Source organism: Chiroxiphia lanceolata, chromosome 6 (assembly GCF_009829145.1).
Source record: "Chiroxiphia lanceolata isolate bChiLan1 chromosome 6, bChiLan1.pri, whole genome shotgun sequence".
Classification (NCBI taxonomy): Eukaryota; Metazoa; Chordata; class Aves; order Passeriformes; family Pipridae; genus Chiroxiphia; species Chiroxiphia lanceolata.
The window spans coordinates 18851439-18861016 of NC_045642.1; the positions used below are offsets into that span (position 1 = coordinate 18851439).

General features: G+C 48.6%; 1 protein-coding gene across 1 annotated transcript in view; it reads right to left on the minus strand.

The window, feature by feature from the left end:
• The window catches only part of LOC116788504 (ras association domain-containing protein 7-like), a 38168-nt gene extending 32156 nt beyond the window's left edge, over window positions 1-6012 (minus strand). The window contains exon 1 of the mRNA XM_032691394.1: window positions 5438-6012. The gene's annotated coding sequence lies outside the window, so the exon portion shown is untranslated. The remainder of the gene's footprint in view (window positions 1-5437) is intronic.
• Window positions 6013-9578: the final 3566 nt, after the last annotated feature.

Genomic DNA, 9578 nt, shown 5'->3' on the forward strand with positions numbered 1-9578 from the left:
GCTCTTCAGAGTTGCTACACCTGCAAGAATAACCCAGATTTTAGGCAAGGTCATGAGCATGTGTGAAATACAAAAAGTAGCAGTAAGACAAGAACCACGTGTTGTGGAAGGGGCCCAAGACACCTGCCTGGGGCTGTTCTCAGAACGTCCATCAGCCTTCATGGTATCTGCTGTGTTTCTTTTCTCCCCAACAGCAGCTGTTTGTGTGGATATCTCACTTTTCTTAGCACATACACATGCAGTATCATGTTTTAACTCCCACTGTTGCAAAGAGACGTTAGAAATGTGACCCTGAAATGCTGCAAAGGTTCAGAAAGTAAAGTATACTCACAATTTATTTATTCAATCTTAAACTTTGGGGCTGTGCTGCTTTTTGAGTTGACAAATTGGTGTGGTTCAAATAGAGTACTAAAATGCCAGAGGTTATCCCCCAAATCAAGTGTCAGAAAGGATAAATGGAGTCTAATGGCAGCTACAGGAAGGACTTCCCTAGATCTTATGGGACCCTCAAAGTCATCTAGCAATCACCTGGGACAACTCACCAGGCAAGAAGAAAGAAGAGGCATAGCTGAACCAGTAGGTCTGGAGGTGGTCCAGAAGACCATTTCCAACCCACTGCTGGCACCCACCGCACACTCCCTCCCAAAGGAAATTTCCAGCCACTCTGGTTCACTTGTGTGACAAGTTTTTCTTCCCCTACCTCTGCTCAGGTGTGACTATATCATCTGCTTTTCAGCCAAGAGGATGCTTCACACTGAAGGGATCCAGAGACAAGCCTTGTAATTAGGAGGTGGGTGCCACCCACCAGTTAATCCCTCCTCCTTCCTCATTGAGCCTGGGAAATATGTAGCCAGGTTTGTTTATATTGCCCATACAACTTATCATTTGTTAATACTGCTTTCTGTCTTCAAAGCACTTCAGAAGGAGTTTTGCAAGCTTCTCTCCAACCCTCATGTGACAAAGGATTTGGAAAGGGGATGGAAGAGGAGAAGGGAAAAGGAAAGATAAATAATTTGCCCCAGGACAAAGAGAGTTGGCAGTAAAGCCAGGATCAACACCCAACAGCTCCAGCCTCTGAATCCTGTGCTCTGATCTCTGCCTGTACCTCACTATCTTCAGGTTCAAAACTGGTATTTTGTAGCCTGGTGATCATCTTGGTACCAGAGAGCAGGTTTCAAGGGATTTCCTTCAGCCCAGCACTCCTGTGGTCAGAGCCACTGGACCTAGTGGTCCTGGACCAATGATTAAACTAAAGAATTTCAAACATCTGGCAGTGGTCAGTAAAACCACAATCAACATGTTTCCCTTATCAGCACCAGAGGAACAACAGAGGAAAGGATTCATCCATGACCTCGCATTCAAGCTGATATTTTGGACTGGTTAAAGCAGGCAGTGGTGGGCTGACAGCCTGCACTTCCCCCTCCACCATGCCTGCACTGCTTTTGGTGCAGAGAACTAGATCAAGGACTTGTCTGGCCGTAGAATATCCCCAAGGGAGAAAATGTTGTTTTTGGTTTTTTTTTTCTGTGCCAGACCGGTGCCTCTGCATCAGGCAGTTGGGTAAATGCTCATGCCAACAAACAAGGTGGAGCAGTGAGTGCTTGGATCAGACTGGGGAAGGAGAACAGTTTAAATCACTTTTCCCATCACTAACCATAACAGTAGAGCAGCTCCAGGCGTGTCAATGGAACTACAGCAACCTGGACCAGCACTATCATTTCTATCAGCCAGTACCTGGAAACGTCTGGCCCACTTGCCCAAAGTTCTTAATATATTGATAACTCTGCCAAAGCTTTACTGTTGTAAATCATTGCTAGGGCAAGAGCAGACTCTCTCCTGGGTGGTCCTGGGCCCACATATTACTTACTTTCTCCCCATCACTGGAACAATCTTGTACTGGAATTTGTTTCGCTAGTTTTGCTGCAATTTTTCTCTCTCGCTACAGAGGGAAAGGAAAGCTCAATAATTTGGAGAGAAAGGACATACTCTCCATCTTTGTCTCTTAATCATGAGACAAAATGAAAAGGTTCAAGCAGATAAAGAGCCACTCAACCAGAACATTCCTGGTACCAGACCAACCTGGTGAGCTCAAACCTTGGGTAAGGTGAGAACACCACTATCAGCCCCTTGGCCCTGCTGGGAGAGCCTGCCATTTGCTCTCCTCCTGGCAATGTGTGTCAAGGTTCTGCCCCTTGCTTTGCTTTCACCCTCTCAGCTGTAAAATAGACGTAAGACATCTTTCCCAAAGCCCTCCAGGACCTGATGATGAAGACTCCAGAAGCATTAGAGGACTCTAGCGTCACCACTGCTTTGGGGATTACTCCTTTCTGGGGTAGGAGAGGGTGGCAATTATAGGGATCATGTCTTCAGCCTTCTCCCGCGTGAGAGGGGAGGGCAAAGCAATTTTGGCTTTTCCACTGATGGGTATGCAGGGCAAACAAACACAAAGTGCCAAGGCTGGAGACCGCAGGCACTGGGGGTGATGCAGCACTTGAGATAGCCTCCAACACTAGGACTAAGTGAGGACTACCAGCTCCATGTACGTGCAGGCTAATATCCTGAGGAGCCCAAACACACATGGAAATGGCTGGGACTTGAGAAATCTTGCCCAAGGGCCATGGGGCTCTAGCAAGTGACCACACAAACTTCTGTAGATCCCACATTCATTAAAAGTAAAATTAATGACTCCCCTTAATAACCTCATTAATGATGTCTGCTCTCCTAGGAACCAGGATTGCTTGAACCTCATGTCTATGGATGAAATCTGAGCTTATGTTGAAGCCTTCTGGTGAGTGAGCTTTGCTGGGGTCCCTCTGCTACAAGGACTCTCTGGCATCTAACAGAGATTTGGTCTATGCCAGGCATTTCTAGGGACAGTGAGTATGTCTTTCTCTTTCCTCCCTTCAAGACCCATTTTCAGGACACTTTCAGGTGTCCTGAAGCAGAGCATCTCCACTTCTTAAGTGTTTAAAGGGTATGAAGAGAAGGAAGGAGCACAGATTGACAGGCACACGAGTCCTACCATGAGTGCCTTTTCTTTAAGCAACCGACAGGAAAGAAAACAGACCAAGCTTTATTTTTCTTGGTATGGGGAAGGGATAATTTCCTGTTCATGATTCAGTGCTGTCATACGGAGACAATGACTGTCCTTTATACTCCTCACAGCTTTGTCTTTAAAACACCGCTCATGACAGCACACCTCTCCAGGTAAGGTGCAATTACCTGGGAGTTCACTAGCTCACCACTAGCAATTACCCAACTGCCCTGTGTCCCATCAACACACCCTAATCACCACATCATCACTACAGCCTTAAGACTGGTGGCTCCTACAGTAAATACCGTCATTAAACATCTGCGAGTGAATTTACTACCAGCCATGGAGTGGTTACTTGCTGGGGTCACTGCAAACATGCAAACTGAACAGAAGGATTGTTATAAAATATGATCCCACTCAAATAAAAGCAGATGCTATTAGCAAGCAACATGCACTGTTGATTCCATAAAATACCAGGAAAGACAAGTTATTTAATGACTATCTGGGAAAGTCCTGCTTCAGTGGGGCCAACACTCCCAGTCATAAACTTCCTAGGCAGAACTCTTGGGGACATACAGAGTGAGCTGAATTTGTTCCTTTTTATGGCCTGCAAGGTGTGGGTATGCTTTCCCCTCTCTTGGGTTTCAGAATGACATTACTGTTCATGGGTTTAATAAGGCTTGAAGAATGTACTTGCCTTAACCCTTCAGAGAAACAAGGCTTATTTGAACTAATTGGAGCAGGGAGAGCTGCTGGTCCAAGTAGGAGTATCACCCAGTCTCAAACTGCTAAATTTTAAAAACTGGCTCTAAAACATGATTGTTGAAAAAAAGAATGAAAATACCCAATTAGTTTAATTCACCTTTAGGCTTCTGAATTTTCAGGTTCATTTAGGTCAAACCTCCTCTTACTACATGGGACAGATGTTTTTTCTTAACTTTTATTTAGATATAAAAAGCATCACTGAATCTCATAGACCTGGTACCTGGGTTTTCCAGGCAAAGGACTTACTGCTGTAAATCCACCACCCCAGAATTATAAACCTTGGCAACACTGCATTATGCACGATTTTTTTTAACTGACAATTTGTGTTGCATATTCCCACTTAAACAGTGAAAAATGATCTATGTAACAGGCATGACCCTTTCCCTTTCTCTAATCCCCCCGCAGTCCTGGGATAGGCTGACTGTGCTAATCTTACACCTCCAGGTCATCAGTGAGAATCCAGGTCAGCCACAAAACACTGCCAGCAAAACCCTCTCTGCTCATTTTGTGATGTCCCTCTGTCTTTCCCTGACACAAGGATCTTGAGGAACTGCTCTTCTGCTACAAGCATGACAATAAGAGGGATCACCAAATCTTCTCGTGTCTTTGGTGCTGTGGGTAAAAATTGTTCAGGCAGCCCTCAGCCCTGTGCCCTGATAAATAACACAAGCTGTGATCTCAAAGGTCTTGGCATTGTTGCCCCACTCGTGGCACCAAGACCTTTCTGAGTTGGGGTGCTGCTTTTCAGCGTGTGCCACTGAATCCACACAGGACACCAGCCCTTCCACAAGCTCACTGCCCACCACGGAGCCAGGAAGCTCCTCTGGGATGGATGTTACCCTGTGGAGGTGGTTCCTCGTCTAGGACAGCTTGGACCTGCTCTGTCATTCATGGCTGGCACATCTTTCACATCTTTTTACATGTTTGTCTCTGCTAGTTTTGACAGGTGCAAAACGGGCTGTGGTGAGCGCTGCCTCCCCGTGCCGGCAAGCGCCCTCCCCCAGCAAGCTTCTTGCTCCCATCTCCCAAGTAGACGAAAAAGCCTTTTCTTTACAGCACACCCCCACAATGCTCCTCGCTTCCCTGCACACAATTGAGCCCTGGGGGGCCCTTCCCTCCTCACCCTCCCCCCGGCTCCAGAGGAATGGACATGCAGGCGGGTTGTGCTGAGACACAACCAGAGCAGCTATCAGCAGGAAAAGCTTTCATTTCAATTTAAAGCCACCTTCTTCTAGCAGAGCTCGTAGCCTTGGCTGCCCTGCAGGGCTTTCATGAGTTTGGTTAACCAGGCGAACCCAAACTTACCCAAAATCACCTCCTCCGTCCTCCTGGGGCAAGAGAGCTGACCACAAACTGTCTGAAGGCCGCTTGACTCCCTCCTCCCTGCACAGCTTGTCCCCAAGCATCCCTCCCACAAAATCACTTTCAAGACCCCCAAAATCCCAGTGATTTCCCTTTCCCTACTCCCACTTAAAACAAGCTCCTCCACTGCCGTGTCTGCAGACAGAAGCACAGGTGCCGGCTGAGCGACGTGTAGAGTCAGTGCCACCGTCTGCCACCTGACACCCACACTGGGTGAAACTCATCCCACCTCCAAAGCTGGGGCCGGGGCATGGCCCGGGACCGGGCAGAGGGTACCTGGAGGAGGGCCAGGGGCCCTCCGGGCTGCTCCTCGCCGTCGATGCCTGCCTTTCTCCAGCACCCGCCGCGCTCCCGGAGCCGAGTGGGGACGGGAAAGTCTGGCTCCTCTGCTTCTCGTTGCCAGGACACCTTGGCGTTCAAACCTGAGCTGGGACCAATCAGCCCCGGGGCCGGGGAGCACCAGCCTCACGTCATCCTCCCCTGGCGTTGATTTGAGCGAAAAAGCGTGACAGCGGTCACACAGCCCGTGGGGAGCTGCCTTTGTGCGGGTGGGCTCTGCCCCCACCCCTGCCGCTTGCTGGAAGCCTCTTCTGTCGGGCTGCGGAAAACAAAAGAGCCGCGAAGAAGGGAAGGGAAAAGAGAATTTCTTTCGGACTGCCAAAATCGATTTCGAAAGCTTGGCCTCTTCTGGATGTCCTCGTTCTTCACCTCCCGGCTCCAGCCTAGACCCCGGTGGTCACCTCATCAGGGAGAGGCAGCGCCTGGATCGCTTCATTCAGGGAGCGATGGAGCTTCCCCAGAACTGGCAGTGTGCTCCTTGTCCCCCAGTGTGGCTGCTTCCACCTGACTGGCTCTGCCCCAGACTGTGCAGCATGGGTGCAGACCCACAGACTCACAGCTCCAGGGATGCTTTCTGGCTTGGCTGCAGTTGCAGGGGCAAGATGTTTTTTACGGAGGCCAAAACTGCAGCCCTAAGCACCCCATGAGCACAGGGCACGTCAACACACAATGCAAACAGTCCATCTTTTGTTAAGGAAACTTTCCTGTCTGACCATTGGGAGGCACTTTGGCTGTCACAGTCCCAAATTTGAGTGCCTCACGAATGATCAGACAGGAAAGTTTCCTTAACACCTTGGTGCTGGCTTCTCGGCTCAAACAGGTGCAGCTGCTGCCAAGGTGCACACCTGAGTGAAAGATGCAGCCTTGTTTCCTGTGGTGCCAGTGATGAGAACCAGTGCATTTTGCCTGCCCACAGCTGGAGAGGGTTAGACCCACCAGGCTCCTTCTCAAGGTGGGTAGGTCCAGGTGGCCAGGTACAAACTGAAGAGAGACTTCCACATCACCTTAGTGGTGGTGATAGTGGGATGGACAACAGGGACCCAGATATCTTGGTAGAGCTTCTTCCTTTGAGCCCTTTAGACTCTCCAACCCAGGCATCTACGTGGATCTCCTTCCTGCTCACGGTTCAAAGTCATAGCATAACATCCTTCATGCCCAGAGCAGATGCTGAGCCTCTGAGATAAGTGTACTGGGTTTCTCTAACCCTGTTGCCTGTAATTTATTCTCCCCACCAGAAGACAACTGAGGTTTTGCCTGCTCCCAAGAGAAGATGACCTGAAGTGTGGTCTGAGCATGCTGGAGGGTGGAACCATAGGATCAACTCCATGTGGTGCTGTGCCTGACTCACTCTCCATTATGCCACCTCCCAACCACTCATTTCACTCCATTAATTAGCTATGCTGCCGAAGTGCAATTCACTCCCGTGGCCTGCACTTGGGCTGCTTTCCTTGTCACCCTGTGCCAGCAACAATTAATGAATCCAGGCTGGCTCCTCAGCCCACTCTGCTCTGCAGGTGGATGCGAATGAGCTGTAGCAGCCCTTTCCCTGTGGATCCGCATCCTTCCTGTACAGCACCAGGCACCCAGACTGCCTTCCTTGCCTTTGGGCTCAATTCAGCACCTCTTGAATGAGGTATGATTTAATTAAGGACACCGTCTCTGTAGAAGACGGCCCATGTGAGGCTGTAAAGGACTTTAACTCATTAATTTTCTGGACATACCTACAGTTAATTTGTGGTGACTTTATGCAGTAGACAAGCACAGAGGGAGGTGTCCATGTGGCTCTGAGGTTGCTCTGCTCATCCTTAGCACCAAGCCTCCAGTAGTGCTGATTAGACCATGGTTACAGACGTCCCTTGTTTGGCTCAGATATCAGATTTCTCCATTGACTCGATGAAGGAGGAGAAGGCAAATGACAATCACAGAAAGTGATGGGATGGATTTCACCCCCTCATTAGTTCTGTCACCCCAATTACAGAGCTTGGGGAGGATGTCAGCTGTCAAGCAGGGATACAGCCCCACCACTACACACAAAGCAGGAGGGTGAAAACACTGACATTTCTGGCAGCTTTCCTGAAGAGAACAGACAACATCTCAAGAGATCAGGTGCATATCAGCATGGAGCTGTGGGATATGAAAGGATATCCCTACCAGTGCTGTTAGTGCTTTTAACAGCAAGTTAGGAGGGCTGAACAGGGCAGCAAGACCTGGCTGTCTGGGCATTGCTGTGGTGCAGCAACACACAGCAGTGAGCTGCAGTGCTGCACCCAGGAGAAAGGCAAACAGCAGCCCTGGCCAGCAGTGGGGCTTAGGGATGAGGCTGTCAGAAATATTGAGCTGAGGTGGTACCAGCTTTTCTGTGTTGGAGAAAGAGCCATTTCCTGCACTTCTTGCATATGATTTAGAAGCATTCCCCTTTATTCTCAACCCATTCTGTCCTCACCTGGGCCAGGAGTGAACTTCTAGCTCCTTCCCCCCCAACTTACCATCTTTTATCTCAGGCTTTAATGCAGGCAGCTAATCTTGGGTCCCAGTCACCTGGGGAGATTTTCAATCAGTGGAAAAAACACACTTGAGAGTGATTTCTCTCTTAAGAGACTGACTCAGCCCCTGGAAGTGCCATCTCCCTCCTCCACACAGGCAGGAGCCAGGTATAACCAGGCATAGTCTTGTGTTAGATGGGAGAGGAGTCCTGCCTCCAGACAAAATCAAAGGATGTGAGATACCAAAATAATCCAGAGGGCATGGGCCTCACTCCTTAACTAGGAGTCATCCCCCAACCAGCCCCATGTATTTTGTCCAGGCATGGGCAGCACTGATGTATTGGATAAGTGAGCTCAGCTCTCTCCTCCAGGACTCGCCAGCTCCTTCAAGAACTGGAGATACTGCCACTGCCAGCATGGGGAGGGAGCACAAGATCCCCTTTTGCACAGCTCTCTTGCAGCCGAGCTGTCAGAAAAGCTGTTGTGTCGCTGGACAATGGACATCCATCCAGACAGCTTGGACGTCTGACCATGGAACCTTTGAAAGTATTATAGTGGAAGAGGGTCTCAGCAGAAACCTCCTCTACCATGTCACTATGAGTGTCATGATGCAACGAGGCTACAAGATAGCAACAAAACATGCCAAACTAACTCAGTGGTGGGGCAGAGTGGACTCAACCAGTCAACCATTGGGGACAGAAAGGGGGTAGTCTTTTCCAAGGACAAATGGCTCAGTTTTGCCCCTTAATGCTTCTCCAAGCAAGATCTGCTCTGCCTGTCATTGGTGCAGGTGTCCCATCTAGAGCCATCCAACATCACAGGCACTGATGCAGTGGCACATGGGATAAGACCCTAGTGGGATGCAGCAGAACAGTGTGATTTCCCTTCAAGCAGTTATTTGTTTGCGAGCTCCCCAGAATCCCCAACTAGCCAACACCAGAGCTGGTGGGCTGGTGGAAGGAGAGAAATAAACCCGTTGTTTCTGGAGGGGCTGGAAGAGGGCCCAGCAAGTATTGATTCAATTCTTCATTCAGTCCATGTTTGAGTGAAGCAATTCAGAACTGTTCCATCAATTCAAACTCGCATAATAACATTAGCCACAAAACTCAGGAACTTGGTCCATCTTTCCTAGCAGATCCATTATTCTGAATCACTCCCTGAGTAACGACAATAAAATGATCTTGGCCTGATACATCAAAGCCAAAACCCCTAAAAGTCTAAGAGACAAAGTTTTTGTTATCACCTTTTCCTGGACAAGAATACCCTACGGGAATGTTCCCCATCTCCCCCTTACCTTGAATAAATAATACTGTAAAAGAAGTATAAGAATAAAGTAAAATTTAGAAAATATATTCTTGACAAGCACATCTTAAAAAAAACAAAAGGAAAAAAAAGAGAGAAAATGTGCAAACCCCTTTTAGCACTCAGAGCAAACAGAGCCAAGGAAAACAGCAGGGCTGAAGAGGAAGATTGTATGGGCACTGCCAGGGTGGGAACAGACTACAGGGAGGGAACTGTGACCTCCACTTTTCCACATGTACACTTCACCCTTACAGTAGACTTAACTTGAAGTTACATATTTTCTCAATTCAATA